This window comes from Festucalex cinctus, chromosome 21, assembly GCF_051991245.1.
Source record: "Festucalex cinctus isolate MCC-2025b chromosome 21, RoL_Fcin_1.0, whole genome shotgun sequence".
In the NCBI taxonomy this organism is placed as follows: Eukaryota; Metazoa; Chordata; class Actinopteri; order Syngnathiformes; family Syngnathidae; genus Festucalex; species Festucalex cinctus.
In genome coordinates this window covers 3,027,570-3,053,350 of record NC_135431.1, presented here as the reverse complement: position 1 = coordinate 3,053,350, position 25,781 = coordinate 3,027,570, and the positions used below count along the sequence as shown (strand labels likewise).

The following is a 25,781-nucleotide window of genomic DNA, read 5'->3' as shown; positions in this document are numbered from 1 at the left end:
CATGAGTCTTACTAGTAGTGGCTGGATATCATGGGTACCGAATAAACGTGCGTCCATCTTAAGGCCTCTGAACTAGGACACACTTTCATCTAATTCAGTTTGGGGCGCACTAGTAGCATAACTGTCTTCCAAGTAACACTTTTCCACAACTAGTGTTGCTTGTGGCCTGCAAATATGTCATTCACCCTCAATGGTAGATAAATGCGTGTCACACTAATATCTTCCTGGGCATACTAGTAGCACTCGTAGTGGAAAACGCAACAAGACATTTACTATACTAGTGAAGATGGAGTGGACTAGTACTTGGAACTGACATGGCTTGGAAATCCATTTTCACATTGGTAGCATAAAGTCCATGTACTAGTACACGGTTTTTTTTTTTGTTCTTGTGCTTCCCACTAAGGTCCCATGGTGTGAAAAAGTGTTGCATTCCAAATTCCTCCAACATTCTGTCGTCATGTTGTTGAACGCTATTTAAGTTAGTTTGTATATTTCCACTTGAGTAACTTGTCATGTACATAGAACAGAAGACTACAAAATAAAAATGTTAAAAAAAAGTAAATGTGTGGATGTGCTTGTATTGTCATGTGGTAAAATGTCACGTCTGTCTTCGGCGACGTGAACGTTTGGAGCCGTCCGTCCATTTTGGTTGGAAAAGAGTCGAGGTGGCTTCTTCTTCCCCCAACTGACCGTTTTAATGGTCCTACACTGCCGCCTGTTGACCAAAACTGGCATCAAACTAGTGACGCGCATCACATGCAAGTCTTTTTTTTTTTTTTTTTTTTTTTCCCCAACAATATATTTATTGAGGTTTTTAAATACATGCAAGTAATTTAAAACAAACACCATATAATTCAGGCATGAAAATCCTTCACCTTTCGGTGAAATTCGCCGTTTTGAAACTTAAATATTTTTTCACCTAAAGTGAATCATGTAGATCCAATGAGAAAACATGCCGGGGGGGGGGGTCGTTGGTGGACCAAGCTGGGGCCAATGAACCGTTTTGACCACAGTCATTATTATTATTATTATTGTTCAAGTGTGCCAGGTTTTCTCTTGTTATACTACAAGGAGAAAGCCAGGTTTAATAAGGCGGCAAGAGCCATTATCTGGCAACCCGGCTGCCAACGACGGCCCAACGCGATTGCGTCATCTATATGCGACGTGTGATTGCCTCGGGTCGTTTGCAGTGCAGCTGCTTCGTATGGCTTTCTGCCCTGCCCTCCACATGAAGAATCACACGCGGTGTGTATTTAGATACAAAACATTCGTTTATAGAACAGCGCTAATGCTAAGTGCTTGACGATCCCGTTCAAATGCTAACAGAAAGTTAGCACGTCCGCCTCCCAGTCCAGGTTTCGGCCTTCTTGGGTGGAGTTTGCATGTTCTCCCCGTGACTGCGTGGGTCTTCTCCGTGTACTCGCCCCCCCGCCCCGACCCTTGTGAGGAATAAGCGGCCAAGAAGATGGATCGATCGATCGATGGATGTATTCACACACAAACGCTGTGGAAACAACACAGGTAAGATAAAACTATTCACAGGTGCGTTTTTTTTCTCAATCTGAGAACGAGTAATGTTAAAAGAGCTAAGATGGATTCTTCTGTCTCATTTTAAGTTTATACATGAATTGGATCTACGGTCGGTCGTTTAAAAAAAAGTCTTACTCGACATGGTCGTTTTAAAAAAAATAAAATAAATTTCCTTCTTTTTTTTTTTTTTTTAAACATGATCGTTGGAAAAAAAAAAGTCTTATAAACCTTTTTATTGAGACAGGCGGATGATATCTTTATTTTATTTTCTGTTACCATGTATAGTAAGGCTTTTTTTTTTCTCCCCAAAAAATGACCATGTATATTAAAGCCTTTTTTTTTCTCAAAAAAATTACCATGTAGAGTAAGGCACTTTTTTCTCCCAAAAAAAGACCATCTATAGTAAGGCATTTTTTTTCTCCCAAAAAAATGACCATGTATAGTAAGGAGTTTTTTATTTGTTAAAAAAAACAACCATGTATAGTAAGGCATTTTTTTCTCCTAAAAAACGACCATGTATAGTAAGGCATTTTTTTTCTCCAAAAAAAACGACCATGTATAGTAAGGCCTTTTTTTCTCCCAAAAAACGACCATGTATAGTAAGGCGTTTTTTATTTGTTAAAAAAAAACAACCATGTATAGTAAGGCATTTTTTTCTCCTAAAAAACGACCATCTATTAGTAAGGCTTTTTTTTTCTCCCAAAAAAACGACCATGTATAGTAAGGAGTTTTTTATTTGTTAAAAAAAAAACCCGACCATTTATACTAAGGCGTTTTTTCCCCCGAAAAAAACGACCATGCATAGTAAGGACTTTTTTTTTTCTCCCAAAAAACCGACCATGTATAGTAAGGCGTTTTTTATTTTGTTAAAAAAACGACCATGTATAGTAAGGCGTTTTTTATTTGATTAAAAAAACGACCATGTGTAGTAAGGCGTTTTTTATTTGATTAAAAAAACGACCATGTATAGTAAGGCGTTTTTTATTTGATTAAAAAAACGACCATGTATAGTAAGGCGTTTTTTATTTGATTAAAAAAACGACCATGTATAGTAAGGCGTTTTTTTTTCCCCCTAAAAAAAACACCATGTATAGTAAGGCGTTTTTAATTTGATTAAAAAAACGACAATGTATAGTAAGGCGTTTTTTTTCCCCCCTAAAAAAACGACCATGTATAGTAAGGCGTTTTTTTCCCCCCTAAAAAAACGACCATGTATAGTAAGGTGTTTTTTTTTCCCCTAAAAAAACGACCATGTATAGTAAGGCGTTTTTTTTCCCCCTAAAAAAACGACCATGTATATATAGTAAGGCGTTTTTTTTTCCCCCTAAAAAAACGACCATGTATAGTAAGGCGTTTTTTTTTACCCCTAAAAAAACGACCATGTATAGTAAGGCGTTTTTTATTTGATTAAAAAAACGACCATGTATAGTAAGGCGTTTTTTTTCCCCCCTAAAAAAACGACCATGTATAGTAAGGCGTTTTTTATTTGATTAAAAAAACGACCATGTATAGTAAGGCGTTTTTTTTTTCCCCTAAAAAAACGACCATGTATAGTAAGGCGTTTTTTTTTTTCCCCCTAAAAAAACGACCATGTATAGTAAGGCGTTTTTTATTCTGTTAAAAAAACGACCATGTATAGTAAGGCGTTTTTTATTTGATTAAAAAAATGACCATGTATAGTAAGGCGTTTTTTTTTCTCAAAAAAATTACCATGTAGAGTAAGGCACTTTTTTCTCCCAAAAAAAGACCATCTATAGTAAGGCATTTTTTTTCTCCCAAAAAAATTACCATGTAGAGTAAGGCACTTTTTTCTCCCAAAAAAAGACCATCTATAGTAAGGCATTTTTTTTCTCCCAAAAAAATGACCATGTATCGTAAGGCGTTTTTTATTTGTTAAAAAAAAACAACCATGTATAGTAAGGCGTTTTTTTTTCTCCAAAAAAAACGACCATGTATAGTAAGGCCTTTTTTTCTCCCAAAAAACGACCATGTATAGTAAGGAGTTTTTTATTTGTTTAAAAAAAAAACGACCATTTATACTAAGGCGTTTTTTTCCCCGAAAAAAACGACCATGCATAGTAAGGACTTTTTTTTTCTCCCAAAAAACCGACCATGTATAGTAAGGCGTTTTTTATTTTGTTAAAAAAACGACCATGTATAGTAAGGCGTTTTTTATTTGATTAAAAAAACGACAATGTATAGTAAGGCGTTTTTTATTTGACTAAAAAAACGACCATGTATAGTAAGGCGTTTTTTATTTTGCTAAAAAAACGACCATGTATAGTAAGGCGTTTTTTATTTTGCTAAAAAAACGACCATGTATAGTAAGGCGTTTTTTTTCCCCCCTAAAAAAACGACCATGTATAGTAAGGCGTTTTTTTTTTCCCCCTAAAAAAACGACCATGTATAGTAAGGCGTTTTTTTTTCCCCCTAAAAAAACGACCATGTATAGTAAGGCGTTTTTTATTTGACTAAAAAAACGACCATGTATAGTAAGGCGTTTTTTCCCCCCCCTAAAAAAAACTGGTTTTTTTTCCCCTTAAAAAAATGACCATGTATAGTAAGGCGTTTTTTTTCCCCCCTAAAAAAACGACCATGTATAGTAAGGCGTTTTTTATTTTGCTAAAAAAACGACCATGTATAGTAAGGCGTTTTTTTTCCCCCCTAAAAAAACGACCATGTATAGTAAGGCGTTTTTTATTTGACTAAAAAAACGACCATGTATAGTAAGGCGTTTTTTCCCCCCCCTAAAAAAAACTGGGTTTTTTTCCCCTTAAAAAAATGACCATGTATAGTAAGGCGTTTTTTTTCCCCCCTAAAAAAAACGACCATGTATAGTAAGGCGTTTTTTATTTTGCTAAAAAAACGACCATGTATAGTAAGGCGTTTTTTTCCCCCTAAAAAAACGACCATGTATAGTAAGGCGTTTTTTATTTTGCTAAAAAAACGACCATGTATAGTAAGGCGTTTTTTATTTTGTTAAAAAAACGACAATGTATAGTAAGGCATTTTTTATTTGACTAAAAAAACGACCATGTATAGTAAGGCGTTTTTTATTTTGCTAAAAAAACGACCATGTATAGTAAGGCGTTTTTTATTTTGCTAAAAAAACGACCATGTATAGTAAGGCGTTTTTTTTCCCCCCTAAAAAAACGACCATGTATAGTAAGGCGTTTTTTTTTTCCCCCTAAAAAAACGACCATGTATAGTAAGGCGTTTTTTTTCCCCCCTAAAAAAACGACCATGTATAGTAAGGCGTTTTTTATTTTGCTAAAAAAACGACCATGTATAGTAAGGCGTTTTTTATTTTGTTAAAAAAACGACCATGTATAGTAAGGCGTTTTTTTTCCCCCCTAAAAAAACGACCATGTATAGTAAGGCGTTTTTTATTTGATTAAAAAAACGACCATGTATAGTAAGGCGTTTTTTTTTTTCCCCTAAAAAAACGACCATGTATAGTAAGGCGTTTTTTTTGTTTTTTTTGTTAAAAAAACGACCATGTATAGTAAGGCGTTTTTTTTGTTAAAAAAATGACCATGTATAGTAAGGCGGGTTTTTTTTCCCTAAAAAAACGACCATGTATAGTAAGGCGTTTTTTTTGTTTTTTTGTTAAAAAAATGACCATGTATAGTAAGGCGTTTTTTATTTGATAAAAAAAAGACCATGTATAGTAAGGCGTTTTTTATTCGATAAAAAAAGACCATGTATAGTAAGGCGTTTTTTATTCTGTTAAAAAAACGACCATGTATAGTAAGGCGTTTTTTATTTGATTAAAAAAACGACCATGTATAGTAAGGCGTTTTTTTTCCCCCCTAAAAAAACGACCATGTATAGTAAGGCGTTTTTTATTTGATTAAAAAAACGACCATGTATAGTAAGGCGTTTTTTTTTTTCCCCTAAAAAAACGACCATGTATAGTAAGGCGTTTTTTTTGTTTTTTTTGTTAAAAAAACGACCATGTATAGTAAGGCGTTTTTTTTTTTTCCCCTAAAAAAACGACCATGTATAGTAAGGCGTTTTTTTTGTTAAAAAAATGACCATGTATAGTAAGGCGGGTTTTTTTTCCCTAAAAAAACGACCATGTATAGTAAGGCGTTTTTTTTGTTTTTTTGTTAAAAAAATGACCATGTATAGTAAGGCGTTTTTTATTTGATAAAAAAAAGACCATGTATAGTAAGGCGTTTTTTATTCGATAAAAAAAGACCATGTATAGTAAGGCGTTTTTTATTTTGTTAAAAAAACGACCATGTATAGTAAGGCGTTTTTTATTTGACTAAAAAAACGACCATGTATAGTAAGGCGTTTTTTTTTTTTCCCTAAAAAAACGACCATGTATAGTAAGGCGTTTTTTTTCCCCTAAAAAAACGACCATGTATAGTAAGGCGTTTTTTATTTTGTTAAAAAAACGACCATATATAGTAAGGCGTTTTTTATTTGACTAAAAAAACGACCATGTATAGTAAGACGTTTTTTATTTGACTAAAAAAACGACCATGTATAGTAAGACGTTTTTTATTTGACTAAAAAAACGACCATGTATAGTAAGGCGTTTTTTATTTTGTTAAAAAAACGACCATGTATAGCAAGGCATTTTTTTCCCCCCTAAAAAAACGACCATGTATAGTAAGGCGTTTTTTATTTTGTTAAAAAAACGACCATGTATAATTTTTTATTTTGTTAAAAAAACGACCATGTATAGTAAGGCGTTTTTTTTTGTTGTTAAAAAAACGACCATGTATAGTAAGGCGTTTTTTTTCCCCCTAAAAAACGACCATGTATAGTAAGGCGTTTTTTATTTGACTAAAAAAACGACCATGTATAGTAAGGCGTTTTTTATTTTGCTAAAAAAACGACCATGTATAGTAAGGCGTTTTTTTCCCCCTAAAAAAACGACCATGTATAGTAAGGCGTTTTTTATTTTGCTAAAAAAACGACCATGTATAGTAAGGCGTTTTTTATTTTGTTAAAAAAACGACAATGTATAGTAAGGCATTTTTTATTTGACTAAAAAAACGACCATGTATAGTAAGGCGTTTTTTATTTTGCTAAAAAAACGACCATGTATAGTAAGGCGTTTTTTATTTTGCTAAAAAAACGACCATGTATAGTAAGGCGTTTTTTTTCCCCCCTAAAAAAACGACCATGTATAGTAAGGCGTTTTTTATTTGACTAAAAAAGCGACCTTGTATAGTAAGGCGTTTTTTCTTTGACTAAAAAAACGACCATGTATAGTAAGGCGTTTTTTATTTTGTTAAAAAAACGACCATGTATAGTAAGGCGTTTTTTATTCTGTTAAAAAAACGACCATGTATAGTAAGGCGTTTTTTATTTTGTTAAAAAAACGACCATGTATAGTAAGGCGTTTTTTATTTGACTAAAAAAACGACCATGTATAGTAAGGCGTTTTTTCCCCCCCCTAAAAAAAACTCTTTTTTTTTTTTTTTTTTTTCCCTTAAAAAAATGACCATGTATAGTAAGGCGTTTTTTATTTGACTAAAAAAACGACCATGTATAGTAAGGCGTTTTTTATTTGACTAAAAAAACGACCATGTATAGTAAGGCGTTTTTTATTTTGCTAAAAAAACGACCATGTATAGTAAGGCGTTTTTTTCCCCCCTAAAAAAACGACCATGTATAGTAAGGCGTTTTTTATTTTGTTAAAAAAACGACCATGTATAGTAAGGCGTTTTTTATTTTGTTAAAAAAACGACCATGTATAGTAAGGCGTTTTTCCCCCCCCCTAAAAAAAACTCTTTTTTTTTTTTTTTTTCCCCTTAAAAAAATGACCATGTATAGTAAGGCGTTTTTTATTTGACTAAAAAAACGACCATGTATAGTAAGGCGTTTTTTATTTGACTAAAAAAACGACCATGTATAGTAAGGCGTTTTTTATTTTGTTAAAAAAACGACCATGTATAGTAAGGCGTTTTTTATTTGACTAAAAAAACGACCATGTATAGTAAGGCGTTTTTTATTTGACTAAAAAAACGACCATGTATAGTAAGGCGTTTTTTATTTGACTAAAAAAACGACAATGTATAGTAAGGCGTTTTTTCCCCCCTAAAAAAACGACCATGTATAGTAAGGCGTTTTTTATTTGACTAAAAAAACGACCATGTATAGTAAGGCGTTTTTTATTTGACTAAAAAAACGACCATGTATAGTAAGGCGTTTCCCCCCCCCCCCTAAAAAAAACTCGTTTTTTTTTCCCCTTAAAAAAATGACCATGTATAGTAAGGCGTTTTTTATTTGACTAAAAAAACGACAATGTATAGAAAGGCGTTTTTTATTTTGCTAAAAAAACGACCATGTATAGTAAGGCGTTTTTTTCCCCCTAAAAAACGACCATGTATAGTAAGGCGTTTTTTATTTTGTTAAAAAAACGACAATGTATAGTAAGGCGTTTTTTATTTGACTAAAAAAACGACCATGTATAGTAAGGCGTTTTTTATTTTGCTAAAAAAACGACCATGTATAGTAAGGCGTTTTTTTTCCCCCCTAAAAAAACGACCATGTATAGTAAGGCGTTTTTTATTCTGTTAAAAAAACGGCCATGTATAGTAAGGCGTTTTTTATTTTGTTAAAAAAACGACCATGTATAGTAAGGCGTTTTTTATTTGACTAAAAAAACGACCATGTATAGTAAGGCGTTTTTTCCCCCCCTAAAAAAAACTTCTTTTTTATCCCCCTTAAAAAAATGACCATGTATAGTAAGGCGTTTTTTATTTGACTAAAAAAACGACCATGTATAGTAAGGCGTTTTTTTTCCCCCTAAAAAAACGACCATGTATAGTAAGGCGTTTTTTATTTGACTAAAAAAACGACCATGTATAGTAAGGCGTTTTTTATTTGACTAAAAAAACGACCATGTATAGTAAGGCGTTTTTTATTTTGCTAAAAAAACGACCATGTATAGTAAGGCGTTTTTTATTTTGTTAAAAAAACGACAATGTATAGTAAGGCGTTTTTTATTTGACTAAAAAAACGACCATGTATAGTAAGGCGTTTTTTATTTTGCTAAAAAAACGACCATGTATAGTAAGGCGTTTTTTATTTTGCTAAAAATACGACCATGTATAGTAAGGCGTTTTTTATTTTGCTAAAAAAACGACCTTGTATAGTAAGGCGTTTTTTATTTTGCTAAAAAAACGACCATGTATAGTAAGGCGTTTTTTATTTTGCTAAAAAAACGACCATGTATAGTAAGGCGTTTTTTTTCCCCCCTAAAAAAACGACCATGTATAGTAAGGCGTTTTTTATTCTGTTAAAAAAACGACCATGTATAGTAAGGCGTTTTTTATTCTGTTAAAAAAACGACCATGTATAGTAAGGCGTTTTTTATTTGACTAAAAAAACGACCATGTATAGTAAGGCGTTTTTTATTTTGTTAAAAAAACGACCATGTATAGTAAGGCGTTTTTTATTCTGTTAAAAAAACGACCATGTATAGTAAGGCGTTTTTTATTTTGCTAAAAAAACGACCATGTATAGTAAGGCGTTTTTTTTCCCCCCTAAAAAAACGACCATGTATAGTAAGGCGTTTTTTATTCTGTTAAAAAAACGACCATGTATAGTAAGGCGTTTTTTATTCTGTTAAAAAAACGACCATGTATAGTAAGGCGTTTTTTATTTGACTAAAAAAACGACCATGTATAGTAAGGCGTTTTTTATTTTGCTAAAAAAACGACCATGTATAGTAAGGCGTTTTTTTTCCCCCCTAAAAAAACGACCATGTATAGTAAGGCGTTTTTTATTCTGTTAAAAAAACGACCATGTATAGTAAGGCGTTTTTTATTTTGTTAAAAAAACGACCATGTATAGTAAGGCGTTTTTTATTTTGTTAAAAAAACGACCATGTATAGTAAGGCGTTTTTTATTCTGTTAAAAAAACGACCATGTATAGTAAGGCGTTTTTTATTTGACTAAAAAAACGACCATGTATAGTAAGGCGTTTTTTATTCTGTTAAAAAAACGACCATGTATAGCAAGGCGTTTTTTATTTGACTAAAAAAACGACCATGTATAGTAAGGCGTTTTTTATTTTGCTAAAAAAACGACCATGTATAGTAAGGCGTTTTTTATTTGACTAAAAAACGACCATGTATAGTAAGGCGTTTTTTATTTGACTAAAAAAACGACCATGTATAGTAAGGCGTTTTTTATTTGACTAAAAAAACGACCATGTATAGTAAGGCGTTTTTTATTTTGTTAAAAAAACGACCATGTATAGTAAGGCGTTTTTTATTCTGTTAAAAAAACGGCCATGTATAGTAAGGCGTTTTTTATTTTGTTAAAAAAACGACCATGTATAGTAAGGCGTTTTTTATTTGACTAAAAAAACGACCATGTATAGTAAGGCGTTTTTTCCCCCCCTAAAAAAAACTTCTTTTTTATCCCCCTTAAAAAAATGACCATGTATAGTAAGGCGTTTTTTATTTGACTAAAAAAACGACCATGTATAGTAAGGCGTTTTTTTTCCCCCTAAAAAAACGACCATGTATAGTAAGGCGTTTTTTATTTGACTAAAAAAACGACCATGTATAGTAAGGCGTTTTTTATTTGACTAAAAAAACGACCATGTATAGTAAGGCGTTTTTTATTTTGCTAAAAAAACGACCATGTATAGTAAGGCGTTTTTTATTTTGTTAAAAAAACGACAATGTATAGTAAGGCGTTTTTTATTTGACTAAAAAAACGACCATGTATAGTAAGGCGTTTTTTATTTTGCTAAAAAAACGACCATGTATAGTAAGGCGTTTTTTATTTTGCTAAAAATACGACCATGTATAGTAAGGCGTTTTTTATTTTGCTAAAAAAACGACCTTGTATAGTAAGGCGTTTTTTATTTTGCTAAAAAAACGACCATGTATAGTAAGGCGTTTTTCCCCCCCTAAAAAAACGACCATGTATAGTAAGGCGTTTTTTATTTTGTTAAAAAAACGACCATGTATAGTAAGGCGTTTTTTATTTGACTAAAAAAACGACCATGTATAGTAAGGCGTTTTTTATTTTGCTAAAAAAACGACCATGTATAGTAAGGCGTTTTTTTTCCCCCCTAAAAAAACGACCATGTATAGTAAGGCGTTTTTTATTCTGTTAAAAAAACGACCATGTATAGTAAGGCGTTTTTTATTTGACTAAAAAAACGACCATGTTTTGTAAGGCGTTTTTTATTCTGTTAAAAAAACGACCATGTATAGTAAGGCGTTTTTTATTTGACTAAAAAAACGACCATGTATAGTAAGGCGTTTTTTATTTGACTAAAAAAACGACCATGTATAGTAAGGCGTTTTTTATTTGACTAAAAAAACGACCATGTATAGTAAGGCGTTTTTTATTTGACTAAAAAAACGACCATGTATAGTAAGGCGTTTTTTATTTGACTAAAAAAACGACCATGTATAGTAAGGCGTTTTTTATTTGACTAAAAAAACGACCATGTATAGTAAGGCGTTTTTTATTTGACTAAAAAAACGACCATGTATAGTAAGGCGTTTTTTATTTGACTAAAAAAACGACCATGTATAGTAAGGCGTTTTTTATTTGACTAAAAAAACGACCATGTATAGTAAGGCGTTTTTTATTTGACTAAAAAAACGACCATGTATAGTAAGGCGTTTTTTTCCCCCTAAAAAAACGACCATGTATAGTAAGGCGTTTTTTTTCCCCCCTAAAAAAACGACCATGTATAGTAAGGCGTTTTTTATTTTGCTAAAAAAACGACCATGTATAGTAAGGCGTTTTTTATTTTGCTAAAAAAACGACCATGTATAGTAAGGCGTTTTTTATTTGACTAAAAAAACGACCATGTATAGTAAGGCGTTTTTTATTTGACTAAAAAAACGACCATGTATAGTAAGGCGTTTTTTATTTGACTAAAAAAACGACCATGTATAGTAAGGCGTTTTTTATTTGACTAAAAAAACGACCATGTATAGTAAGGCGTTTTTTATTTGACTAATAAAACGACCATGTATAGTAAGGCGTTTTTTCCCCCCCCTAAAAAAAACTCGGTTTTTTTTCCCCTTAAAAAAATGACCATGTATAGTAAGGCGTTTTTTATTTGACTAAAAAAACGACCATGTATAGTAAGGCGGTTTTTATTTGACTAAAAAAACGACCATGTATAGTAAGGCGTTTTTTATTTGACTAAAAAAACGACCATGTATAGTAAGGCGTTTTTTATTTGACTAAAAAAACGACCATGTATAGTAAGGCGTTTTTTATTTTGTTAAAAAAACGACCATGTATAGTAAGGCGTTTTTCCCCCCCCCTAAAAAAAACTCTTTTTTTTTTTTTTTTTTCCCCTAAAAAAACGACCATGTATAGTAAGGCGTTTTTTTTGTTTTTTTTGTTAAAAAAACGACCATGTATAGTAAGGCGTTTTTTTTGTTAAAAAAATGACCATGTATAGTAAGGCGGGTTTTTTTTCCCTAAAAAAACGACCATGTGTAGTAAGGCGTTTTTTTTGTTTTTTTGTTAAAAAAATGACCATGTATAGTAAGGCGTTTTTTATTTGATAAAAAAAAGACCATGTATAGTAAGGCGTTTTTTATTCGATAAAAAAAGACCATGTATAGTAAGGCGTTTTTTATTCTGTTAAAAAAACGACCATGTATAGTAAGGCGTTTTTTATTTGATTAAAAAAACGACCATGTATAGTAAGGCGTTTTTTTTCCCCCCTAAAAAAACGACCATGTATAGTAAGGCGTTTTTTATTTGATTAAAAAAACGACCATGTATAGTAAGGCGTTTTTTTTTTCCCCCTAAAAAAACGACCATGTATAGTAAGGCGTTTTTTTTGTTTTTTTTGTTAAAAAAACGACCATGTATAGTAAGGCGTTTTTTTTTTTTCCCCTAAAAAAACGACCATGTATAGTAAGGCGTTTTTTTTGTTAAAAAAATGACCATGTATAGTAAGGCGGGTTTTTTTTCCCTAAAAAAACGACCATGTATAGTAAGGCGTTTTTTTTTGTTTTTTTGTTAAAAAAATGACCATGTATAGTAAGGCGTTTTTTATTTGATAAAAAAAAGACCATGTATAGTAAGGCGTTTTTTATTCGATAAAAAAAGACCATGTATAGTAAGGCGTTTTTTATTTTGTTAAAAAAACGACCATGTATAGTAAGGCGTTTTTTATTTGACTAAAAAAACGACCATGTATAGTAAGGCGTTTTTTATTTTGTTAAAAAAACGACCATGTATAGTAAGGCGTTTTTTATTTGACTAAAAAAACGACCATGTATAGTAAGGCGTTTTTTATTTGACTAAAAAAACGACCATGTATAGTAAGGCGTTTTTTATTTGACTAAAAAAACGACCATGTATAGTAAGGCGTTTTTTATTTGACTAAAAAAACGACCATGTATAGTAAGGCGTTTTTTATTTGACTAAAAAAACGACCATGTATAGTAAGGCGTTTTTTATTTGACTAAAAAAACGACCATGTATAGTAAGGCGTTTTTTATTTGACTAAAAAAACGACCATGTATAGTAAGGCGTTTTTTATTTGACTAAAAAAACGACCATGTATAGTAAGGCGTTTTTTATTTGACTAAAAAAACGACCATGTATAGTAAGGCGTTTTTTATTTGACTAAAAAAACGACCATGTATAGTAAGGCGTTTTTTTCCCCCTAAAAAAACGACCATGTATAGTAAGGCGTTTTTTTTCCCCCCTAAAAAAACGACCATGTATAGTAAGGCGTTTTTTATTTTGCTAAAAAAACGACCATGTATAGTAAGGCGTTTTTTATTTTGCTAAAAAAACGACCATGTATAGTAAGGCGTTTTTTATTTGACTAAAAAAACGACCATGTATAGTAAGGCGTTTTTTATTTGACTAAAAAAACGACCATGTATAGTAAGGCGTTTTTTATTTGACTAAAAAAACGACCATGTATAGTAAGGCGTTTTTTATTTGACTAAAAAAACGACCATGTATAGTAAGGCGTTTTTTATTTGACTAATAAAACGACCATGTATAGTAAGGCGTTTTTTCCCCCCCCTAAAAAAAACTCGGTTTTTTTTCCCCTTAAAAAAATGACCATGTATAGTAAGGCGTTTTTTATTTGACTAAAAAAACGACCATGTATAGTAAGGCGGTTTTTATTTGACTAAAAAAACGACCATGTATAGTAAGGCGTTTTTTATTTGACTAAAAAAACGACCATGTATAGTAAGGCGTTTTTTATTTGACTAAAAAAACGACCATGTATAGTAAGGCGTTTTTTATTTTGTTAAAAAAACGACCATGTATAGTAAGGCGTTTTTCCCCCCCCCTAAAAAAAACTCTTTTTTTTTTTTTTTTTTCCCCTAAAAAAACGACCATGTATAGTAAGGCGTTTTTTTTGTTTTTTTTGTTAAAAAAACGACCATGTATAGTAAGGCGTTTTTTTTGTTAAAAAAATGACCATGTATAGTAAGGCGGGTTTTTTTTCCCTAAAAAAACGACCATGTGTAGTAAGGCGTTTTTTTTGTTTTTTTGTTAAAAAAATGACCATGTATAGTAAGGCGTTTTTTATTTGATAAAAAAAAGACCATGTATAGTAAGGCGTTTTTTATTCGATAAAAAAAGACCATGTATAGTAAGGCGTTTTTTATTCTGTTAAAAAAACGACCATGTATAGTAAGGCGTTTTTTATTTGATTAAAAAAACGACCATGTATAGTAAGGCGTTTTTTTTCCCCCCTAAAAAAACGACCATGTATAGTAAGGCGTTTTTTATTTGATTAAAAAAACGACCATGTATAGTAAGGCGTTTTTTTTTTCCCCCTAAAAAAACGACCATGTATAGTAAGGCGTTTTTTTTGTTTTTTTTGTTAAAAAAACGACCATGTATAGTAAGGCGTTTTTTTTTTTTCCCCTAAAAAAACGACCATGTATAGTAAGGCGTTTTTTTTGTTAAAAAAATGACCATGTATAGTAAGGCGGGTTTTTTTTCCCTAAAAAAACGACCATGTATAGTAAGGCGTTTTTTTTGTTTTTTTGTTAAAAAAATGACCATGTATAGTAAGGCGTTTTTTATTTGATAAAAAAAAGACCATGTATAGTAAGGCGTTTTTTATTCGATAAAAAAAGACCATGTATAGTAAGGCGTTTTTTATTTTGTTAAAAAAACGACCATGTATAGTAAGGCGTTTTTTATTTGACTAAAAAAACGACCATGTATAGTAAGGCGTTTTTTTTTTTTCCCTAAAAAAACGACCATGTATAGTAAGGCGTTTTTTTTCCCCTAAAAAAACGACCATGTATAGTAAGGCGTTTTTTATTTTGTTAAAAAAACGACCATATATAGTAAGGCGTTTTTTATTTGACTAAAAAAACGACCATGTATAGTAAGACGTTTTTTATTTGACTAAAAAAACGACCATGTATAGTAAGACGTTTTTTATTTGACTAAAAAAACGACCATGTATAGTAAGGCGTTTTTTATTTTGTTAAAAAAACGACCATGTATAGCAAGGCATTTTTTTCCCCCCTAAAAAAACGACCATGTATAGTAAGGCGTTTTTTATTTTGTTAAAAAAACGACCATGTATAATTTTTTATTTTGTTAAAAAAACGACCATGTATAGTAAGGCGTTTTTTTTTGTTGTTAAAAAAACGACCATGTATAGTAAGGCGTTTTTTTTCCCCCTAAAAAACGACCATGTATAGTAAGGCGTTTTTTATTTGACTAAAAAAACGACCATGTATAGTAAGGCGTTTTTTATTTTGCTAAAATAACGAGCATGTATAGTAAGGCGTTTTTTTCCCCCTAAAAAAACGACCATGTATAGTAAGGCGTTTTTTATTTTGCTAAAAAAACGACCATGTATAGTAAGGCGTTTTTTATTTTGTTAAAAAAACGACAATGTATAGTAAGGCATTTTTTATTTGACTAAAAAAACGACCATGTATAGTAAGGCGTTTTTTATTTTGCTAAAAAAACGACCATGTATAGTAAGGCGTTTTTTATTTTGCTAAAAAAACGACCATGTATAGTAAGGCGTTTTTTTTCCCCCCTAAAAAAACGACCATGTATAGTAAGGCGTTTTTTATTTGACTAAAAAAGCGACCTTGTATAGTAAGGCGTTTTTTCTTTGACTAAAAAAACGACCATGTATAGTAAGGCGTTTTTTATTTTGTTAAAAAAACGACCATGTATAGTAAGGCGTTTTTTATTCTGTTAAAAAAACGACCATGTATAGTAAGGCGTTTTTTATTTTGTTAAAAAAACGACCATGTATAGTAAGGCGTTTTTTATTTGACTAAAAAAACGACCATGTATAGTAAGGCGTTTTTTCCCCCCCCTAAAAAAAACTCTTTTTTTTTTTTTTTTTTCCCCTTAAAAAAATGACCATGTATAGTAAGGCGTTTTTTATTTGACTAAAAAAACGACCATGTATAGTAAGGCGTTTTTTATTTGACTAAAAAAACGACCATGTATAGTAAGGCGTTTTTTATTTTGCTAAAAAAACGACCATGTATAGTAAGGCGTTTTTTTCCCCCCTAAAAAAACGACCATGTATAGTAAGGCGTTTTTTATTTTGTTAAAAAAACGACCATGTATAGTAAGGCGTTTTTTATTTTGTTAAAAAAACGACCATGTATAGTAAGGCGTTTTTCCCCCCCCCTAAAAAAAACTCTTTTTTTTTTTTTTTTCCCCTTAAAAAAATGACCATGTATAGTAAGGCGTTTTTTATTTGACTAAAAAAACGACCATGTATAGTAAGGCGTTTTTTATTTGACTAAAAAAACGACCATGTATAGTAAGGCGTTTTTTATTTTGTTAAAAAAACGACCATGTATAGTAAGGCGTTTTTTATTTGACTAAAAAAACGACCATGTATAGTAAGGCGTTTTTTATTTGACTAAAAAAACGACCATGTATAGTAAGGCGTTTTTTATTTGACTAAAAAAACGACAATGTATAGTAAGGCGTTTTTTCCCCCCTAAAAAAACGACCATGTATAGTAAGGCGTTTTTTATTTGACTAAAAAAACGACCATGTATAGTAAGGCGTTTTTTATTTGACTAAAAAAACGACCATGTATAGTAAGGCGTTTCCCCCCCCCCCCTAAAAAAAACTCGTTTTTTTTTCCCCTTAAAAAAATGACCATGTATAGTAAGGCGTTTTTTATTTGACTAAAAAAACGACAATGTATAGTAAGGCGTTTTTTATTTTGCTAAAAAAACGACCATGTATAGTAAGGCGTTTTTTTCCCCCTAAAAAACGACCATGTATAGTAAGGCGTTTTTTATTTTGTTAAAAAAACGACAATGTATAGTAAGGCGTTTTTTATTTGACTAAAAAAACGACCATGTATAGTAAGGCGTTTTTTATTTTGCTAAAAAAACGACCATGTATAGTAAGGCGTTTTTTTTCCCCCCTAAAAAAACGACCATGTATAGTAAGGCGTTTTTTATTCTGTTAAAAAAACGACCATGTATAGTAAGGCGTTTTTTATTCTGTTAAAAAAACGACCATGTATAGTAAGGCGTTTTTTATTTGACTAAAAAAACGACCATGTATAGTAAGGCGTTTTTTATTTTGTTAAAAAAACGACCATGTATAGTAAGGCGTTTTTTATTCTGTTAAAAAAACGACCATGTATAGTAAGGCGTTTTTTATTTTGCTAAAAAAACGACCATGTATAGTAAGGCGTTTTTTTTCCCCCCTAAAAAAACGACCATGTATAGTAAGGCGTTTTTTATTCTGTTAAAAAAACGACCATGTATAGTAAGGCGTTTTTTATTCTGTTAAAAAAACGACCATGTATAGTAAGGCGTTTTTTATTTGACTAAAAAAACGACCATGTATAGTAAGGCGTTTTTTATTTTGTTAAAAAAACGACCATGTATAGTAAGGCGTTTTTTATTTTGTTAAAAAAACGACCATGTATAGTAAGGCGTTTTTTATTCTGTTAAAAAAACGACCATGTATAGTAAGGCGTTTTTTATTTGACTAAAAAAACGACCATGTATAGTAAGGCGTTTTTTATTCTGTTAAAAAAACGACCATGTATAGCAAGGCGTTTTTTATTTGACTAAAAAAACGACCATGTATAGTAAGGCGTTTTTTATTTTGCTAAAAAAACGACCATGTATAGTAAGGCGTTTTTTATTTGACTAAAAAACGACCATGTATAGTAAGGCGTTTTTTATTTGACTAAAAAAACGACCATGTATAGTAAGGCGTTTTTTATTTGACTAAAAAAACGACCATGTATAGTAAGGCGTTTTTTATTTTGTTAAAAAAACGACCATGTATAGTAAGGCGTTTTTTATTCTGTTAAAAAAACGGCCATGTATAGTAAGGCGTTTTTTATTCTGTTAAAAAAAACGACCATGTATAGTAAGGCGTTTTTTATTTTGTTAAAAAAACGACCATGTATAGTAAGGCGTTTTTTATTTGACTAAAAAAACGACCATGTATAGTAAGGCGTTTTTTCCCCCCCTAAAAAAAACTTCTTTTTTATCCCCCTTAAAAAAATGACCATGTATAGTAAGGCGTTTTTTATTTGACTAAAAAAACGACCATGTATAGTAAGGCGTTTTTTTTCCCCCTAAAAAAACGACCATGTATAGTAAGGCGTTTTTTATTTGACTAAAAAAACGACCATGTATAGTAAGGCGTTTTTTATTTGACTAAAAAAACGACCATGTATAGTAAGGCGTTTTTTATTTTGCTAAAAAAACGACCATGTATAGTAAGGCGTTTTTTATTTTGTTAAAAAAACGACAATGTATAGTAAGGCGTTTTTTATTTGACTAAAAAAACGACCATGTATAGTAAGGCGTTTTTTATTTTGCTAAAAAAACGACCATGTATAGTAAGGCGTTTTTTATTTTGCTAAAAATACGACCATGTATAGTAAGGCGTTTTTTATTTTGCTAAAAAAACGACCTTGTATAGTAAGGCGTTTTTTATTTTGCTAAAAAAACGACCATGTATAGTAAGGCGTTTTTCCCCCCCTAAAAAAACGACCATGTATAGTAAGGCGTTTTTTATTTTGTTAAAAAAACGACCATGTATAGTAAGGCGTTTTTTATTTGACTAAAAAAACGACCATGTATAGTAAGGCGTTTTTTATTTTGCTAAAAAAACGACCATGTATAGTAAGGCGTTTTTTATTCTGTTAAAAAAACGACCATGTATAGTAAGGCGTTTTTTATTTGACTAAAAAAACGACCATGTTTTGTAAGGCGTTTTTTATTCTGTTAAAAAAACGACCATGTATAGTAAGGCGTTTTTTATTTGACTAAAAAAACGACCATGTATAGTAAGGCGTTTTTTATTTGACTAAAAAAACGACCATGTATAGTAAGGCGTTTTTTATTTGACTAAAAAAACGACCATGTATAGTAAGGCGTTTTTTATTTGACTAAAAAAACGACCATGTATAGTAAGGCGTTTTTTATTTGACTAAAAAAACGACCATGTATAGTAAGGCGTTTTTTATTTGACTAAAAAAACGACCATGTATAGTAAGGCGTTTTTTATTTGACTAAAAAAACGACCATGTATAGTAAGGCGTTTTTTATTTGACTAAAAAAACGACCATGTATAGTAAGGCGTTTTTTATTTGACTAAAAAAACGACCATGTATAGTAAGGCGTTTTTTATTTGACTAAAAAAACGACCATGTATAGTAAGGCGTTTTTTTCCCCCTAAAAAAACGACCATGTATAGTAAGGCGTTTTTTTTCCCCCCTAAAAAAACGACCATGTATAGTAAGGCGTTTTTTATTTTGCTAAAAAAACGACCATGTATAGTAAGGCGTTTTTTATTTTGCTAAAAAAACGACCATGTATAGTAAGGCGTTTTTTATTTGACTAAAAAAACGACCATGTATAGTAAGGCGTTTTTTATTTGACTAAAAAAACGACCATGTATAGTAAGGCGTTTTTTATTTGACTAAAAAAACGACCATGTATAGTAAGGCGTTTTTTATTTGACTAAAAAAACGACCATGTATAGTAAGGCGTTTTTTATTTGACTAATAAAACGACCATGTATAGTAAGGCGTTTTTTCCCCCCCCTAAAAAAAACTCGGTTTTTTTTCCCCTTAAAAAAATGACCATGTATAGTAAGGCGTTTTTTATTTGACTAAAAAAACGACCATGTATAGTAAGGCGGTTTTTATTTGACTAAAAAAACGACCATGTATAGTAAGGCGTTTTTTATTTGACTAAAAAAACGACCATGTATAGTAAGGCGTTTTTTATTTGACTAAAAAAACGACCATGTATAGTAAGGCGTTTTTTATTTGACTAAAAAAACGACCATGTATAGTAAGGCGTTTTTTTTCCCCCTAAAAAAACGACCATGTATAGTAAGGCGTTTTTTATTTGACTAAAAAAACGACCATGTATAGTAAGGCGTTTTTTATTTGACTAAAAAAACGACCATGTATAGTAAGGCGTTTTTTATTTGACTAATAAAACGACCATGTATAGTAAGGCGTTTTTCCCCCCCCCTAAAAAAAACTCGTTTTTTTTCCCCTTAAAAAAACGACCATGTATAGTAAGGCGTTTTTTATTTTGCTAAAAAAACGACCATGTATAGTAAGGCGTTTTTTATTTTGTTAAAAAAACGACAGTGTATAGTAAGGCGTTTTTTATTTGACTAAAAAAACGACCATGTATAGTAAGGCGTTTTTTATTTTGCTAAAAAAACGACCATGTATAGTAAGGCGTTTTTTTTCCCCCCTAAAAAAACGACCATGTATAGTAAGGCGTTTTTTATTTGACTAAAAAAACGACCATGTATAGTAAGGCGTTTTTTCCCCCCCCTAAAAAAAACAGGGTTTTTTTCCCCTTAAAAAAATGACCATGTATAGTAAGGCGTTTTTTTTCCCCCCTAAAAAAACGACCATGTATAGTAAGGCGTTTTTTATTTTGCTAAAAAAACGACCATGTATAGTAAGGCGTTTTTTTCCCCCTAAAAAAACGACCATGTATAGTCAGGCGTTTTTTATTTTGTTAAAAAAACGACAATGTATAGTAAGGCGTTTTTTATTTGACTAAAAAAACGACCATGTATAGTAAGGCGTTTTTTATTTTGTTAAAAAAACAACCATGTATAGTAAGGCGTTTTTTATTTGACTAAAAAAACGACCATGTATAGTAAGGCGTTTTTTCCCCCTAAAAAAACGACCATGTATAGTAAGGCGTTTTTTATTTTGTTAAAAAAACGACAATGTATAGTAAGGCGTTTTTTATTTGACTAAAAAAACGACCATGTATAGTAAGGCGTTTTTTATTTTGCTAAAAAAACGACCATGTATAGTAAGGCGTTTTTTTTTTCCCCCTAAAAAAACGACCATGTATAGTAAGGCATTTTTTTTTCTCCCAAAAAAAACGACCATGTATAGTAAGGCGTTTTTTATTTGACTAAAAAAACGACCATGTATAGTAAGGCGTTTTTTATTTGACTAAAAAAACGACCATGTATAGTAAGGCGTTTTTTATTTGACTAATAAAACGACCATGTATAGTAAGGCGTTTTTCCCCCCCCCTAAAAAAAACTCGTTTTTTTTCCCCTTAAAAAAACGACCATGTATAGTAAGGCGTTTTTTATTTTGCTAAAAAAACGACCATGTATAGTAAGGCGTTTTTTATTTTGTTAAAAAAACGACAGTGTATAGTAAGGCGTTTTTTATTTGACTAAAAAAACGACCATGTATAGTAAGGCGTTTTTTATTTTGCTAAAAAAACGACCATGTATAGTAAGGCGTTTTTTTTCCCCCCTAAAAAAACGACCATGTATAGTAAGGCGTTTTTTATTTGACTAAAAAAACGACCATGTATAGTAAGGCGTTTTTTCCCCCCCCTAAAAAAAACAGGGTTTTTTTCCCCTTAAAAAAATGACCATGTATAGTAAGGCGTTTTTTTTCCCCCCTAAAAAAACGACCATGTATAGTAAGGCGTTTTTTATTTTGCTAAAAAAACGACCATGTATAGTAAGGCGTTTTTTTCCCCCTAAAAAAACGACCATGTATAGTCAGGCGTTTTTTATTTTGTTAAAAAAACGACAATGTATAGTAAGGCGTTTTTTATTTGACTAAAAAAACGACCATGTATAGTAAGGCGTTTTTTATTTTGTTAAAAAAACAACCATGTATAGTAAGGCGTTTTTTATTTGACTAAAAAAACGACCATGTATAGTAAGGCGTTTTTCCCCCCTAAAAAAACGACCATGTATAGTAAGGCGTTTTTTATTTTGTTAAAAAAACGACAATGTATAGTAAGGCGTTTTTTATTTGACTAAAAAAACGACCATGTATAGTAAGGCGTTTTTTATTTTGCTAAAAAAACGACCATGTATAGTAAGGCGTTTTTTTTTCCCCCTAAAAAAACGACCATGTATAGTAAGGCATTTTTTTTTCTCCCAAAAAAAACGACCATGTATAGTAAGGCATTTTTTTTTCTCCCCAAAAAAACGACCATGTATAATAAGGCATTTTTTTTTCTCCCCAAAAAAACGACCATGTATAGTAAGGCATTTTTTTCTCCCAAAAAAAACGACCATGTATAGTAAGGCATTTTTTTTCCACCCCAAAAAAAACGACCATGTATAGTAAGGCATTTTTTTCCACCCCAAAAAAAACGACCATGTATAGTAAGGCATTTTTGTCTGCCAAAAAAAACGACCATGTATAGTAAGGCATTTTTTTTTCTCCCCCCAAAAAAACGACCATGTATAGTAAGGCATTTTTTATTTTGTTAAAAAAACGACCATGTATAGTAAGGAGTTTTTTATTTTGTTAAAAAAACGACCATGTATAGTAAGGCGTTTTTTCTTCTGTTAAAAAAACGACCATGTATAGTAAGGCGTTTTTTATTTTGTTAAAAAAAACGACCATGTATAGTAAGGCGTTTTTTATTTTGTTAAAAAAAACTACCATGTATAGTAAGGCGTTTTTTATTTTGTTAAAAAAAACGACCTTGTATAGTAAGGCGTTTTTTTTTCCCCCTAAATAAAGACCATGTATAGTAAGGCGTTTTTTTCCCCCTAAAAAAACGACCATGTATAGTCAGGCGTTTTTTATTTTGTTAAAAAAACGACAATGTATAGTAAGGCGTTTTTTATTTGACTAAAAAAACGACCATGTATAGTAAGGCGTTTTTTATTTTGTTAAAAAAACAACCATGTATAGTAAGGCGTTTTTTATTTGACTAAAAAAACGACCATGTATAGTAAGGCGTTTTTTCCCCCTAAAAAAACGACCATGTATAGTAAGGCGTTTTTTATTTTGTTAAAAAAACGACAATGTATAGTAAGGCGTTTTTTATTTGACTAAAAAAACGACCATGTATAGTAAGGCGTTTTTTATTTTGCTAAAAAAACGACCATGTATAGTAAGGCGTTTTTTTTTTCCCCCTAAAAAAACGACCATGTATAGTAAGGCATTTTTTTTTCTCCCAAAAAAAACGACCATGTATAGTAAGGCATTTTTTTTTCTCCCCAAAAAAACGACCATGTATAGTAAGGCATTTTTTTTTCTCCCCAAAAAAACGACCATGTATAGTAAGGCATTTTTTTCTCCCAAAAAAAACGACCATGTATAGTAAGGCATTTTTTTTCCACCCCAAAAAAAACGACCATGTATAGTAAGGCATTTTTTTCCACCCCAAAAAAAACGACCATGTATAGTAAGGCATTTTTGTCTGCCAAAAAAAACGACCATGTATAGTAAGGCATTTTTTTTTCTCCCCCCAAAAAAACGACCATGTATAGTAAGGCATTTTTTATTTTGTTAAAAAAACGACCATGTATAGTAAGGAGTTTTTTATTTTGTTAAAAAAACGACCATGTATAGTAAGGCGTTTTTTATTCTGTTAAAAAAACGACCATGTATAGTAAGGCGTTTTTTATTTTGTTAAAAAAAACGACCATGTATAGTAAGGCGTTTTTTATTTTGTTAAAAAAAACTACCATGTATAGTAAGGCGTTTTTTATTTTGTTAAAAAAAACGACCTTGTATAGTAAGGCGTTTTTTTCCCCCCTAAATAAAGACCATGTATAGTGAGGCGTTTTTTATTTTGTTAAAAAAAACGACCTTGTATAGTAAGGCGTTTTTTTTCCCCCTAAAAAAACGACCATGTATAGTAAGGCGTTTTTTATTTGACTAAAAAAACGACCATGTATAGTAAGGCGTTTTTTATTTGACTAAAAAAACGACCATGTATAGTAAGGCGTTTTTTATTTGACTAAAAAAACGACCATGTATAGTAAGGCGTTTTTTATTTGACTAAAAAAACGACCATGTATAGTAAGGCGTTTTTTATTTGACTAAAAAAACGACCATGTATAGTAAGGCGTTTTTTATTTGACTAAAAAAACGACCATGTATAGTAAGGCGTTTTTTATTTGACTAAAAAAACGACCATGTATAGTAAGGCGTTTTTTATTTGACTAAAAAAACGACCATGTATAGTAAGGCGTTTTTTATTTGACTAAAAAAACGACCATGTATAGTAAGGCGTTTTTTATTTGACTAAAAAAACGACCATGTATAGTAAGGCGTTTTTTATTTGACTAAAAAAACGACCATGTATAGTAAGGCGTTTTTTTCCCCCTAAAAAAACGACCATGTATAGTAAGGCGTTTTTTTTCCCCCCTAAAAAAACGACCATGTATAGTAAGGCGTTTTTTATTTTGCTAAAAAAACGACCATGTATAGTAAGGCGTTTTTTATTTTGCTAAAAAAACGACCATGTATAGTAAGGCGTTTTTTATTTGACTAAAAAAACGACCATGTATAGTAAGGCGTTTTTTATTTGACTAAAAAAACGACCATGTATAGTAAGGCGTTTTTTATTTGACTAAAAAAACGACCATGTATAGTAAGGCGTTTTTTATTTGACTAAAAAAACGACCATGTATAGTAAGGCGTTTTTTATTTGACTAATAAAACGACCATGTATAGTAAGGCGTTTTTTCCCCCCCCTAAAAAAAACTCGGTTTTTTTTCCCCTTAAAAAAATGACCATGTATAGTAAGGCGTTTTTTATTTGACTAAAAAAACGACCATGTATAGTAAGGCGGTTTTTATTTGACTAAAAAAACGACCATGTATAGTAAGGCGTTTTTTATTTGACTAAAAAAACGACCATGTATAGTAAGGCGTTTTTTATTTGACTAAAAAAACGACCATGTATAGTAAGGCGTTTTTTATTTGACTAAAAAAACGACCATGTATAGTAAGGCGTTTTTTTTCCCCCTAAAAAAACGACCATGTATAGTAAGGCGTTTTTTATTTGACTAAAAAAACGACCATGTATAGTAAGGCGTTTTTTATTTGACTAAAAAAACGACCATGTATAGTAAGGCGTTTTTTATTTGACTAATAAAACGACCATGTATAGTAAGGCGTTTTTCCCCCCCCCTAAAAAAAACTCGTTTTTTTTCCCCTTAAAAAAACGACCATGTATAGTAAGGCGTTTTTTATTTGACTAAAAAAACGACCATGTATAGTAAGGCGTTTTTTATTTGACTAAAAAAACGACCATGTATAGTAAGGCGTTTTTTATTTTGCTAAAAAAACGACCATGTATAGTAAGGCGTTTTTTATTTTGTTAAAAAAACGACAGTGTATAGTAAGGCGTTTTTTATTTGACTAAAAAAACGACCATGTATAGTAAGGCGTTTTTTATTTTGCTAAAAAAACGACCATGTATAGTAAGGCGTTTTTTTTCCCCCCTAAAAAAACGACCATGTATAGTAAGGCGTTTTTTATTTGACTAAAAAAACGACCATGTATAGTAAGGCGTTTTTTCCCCCCCCTAAAAAAAACAGGGTTTTTTTCCCCTTAAAAAAATGACCATGTATAGTAAGGCGTTTTTTTTCCCCCCTAAAAAAACGACCATGTATAGTAAGGCGTTTTTTATTTTGCTAAAAAAACGACCATGTATAGTAAGGCGTTTTTTTCCCCCTAAAAAAACGACCATGTATAGTCAGGCGTTTTTTATTTTGTTAAAAAAACGACAATGTATAGTAAGGCGTTTTTTATTTGACTAAAAAAACGACCATGTATAGTAAGGCGTTTTTTATTTTGTTAAAAAAACAACCATGTATAGTAAGGCGTTTTTTATTTGACTAAAAAAACGACCATGTATAGTAAGGCGTTTTTTCCCCCTAAAAAAACGACCATGTATAGTAAGGCGTTTTTTATTTTGTTAAAAAAACGACAATGTATAGTAAGGCGTTTTTTATTTGACTAAAAAAACGACCATGTATAGTAAGGCGTTTTTTATTTTGCTA

The 25,781-nt window shown here is 31.2% G+C and overlaps 1 long non-coding RNA gene across 2 annotated transcripts in view; it reads left to right on the top strand.

The window, feature by feature from the left end:
• Nucleotides 1-986: 986 nt before the first annotated feature.
• The window catches only part of LOC144010043 (uncharacterized), an 82,211-nt gene continuing 57,416 nt past the window's right edge, over nucleotides 987-25,781 (top strand). Inside the window, exons 1-2 of one of the 2 annotated variants that reach the window (XR_013281135.1) lie at nucleotides 987-1,245; nucleotides 1,327-1,521. This is a non-coding gene — a long non-coding RNA (uncharacterized LOC144010043). Of the gene's footprint in view, nucleotides 1,522-25,781 lie in introns of both variants that reach the window. The other variant, XR_013281134.1, reaches the window with a different exon arrangement.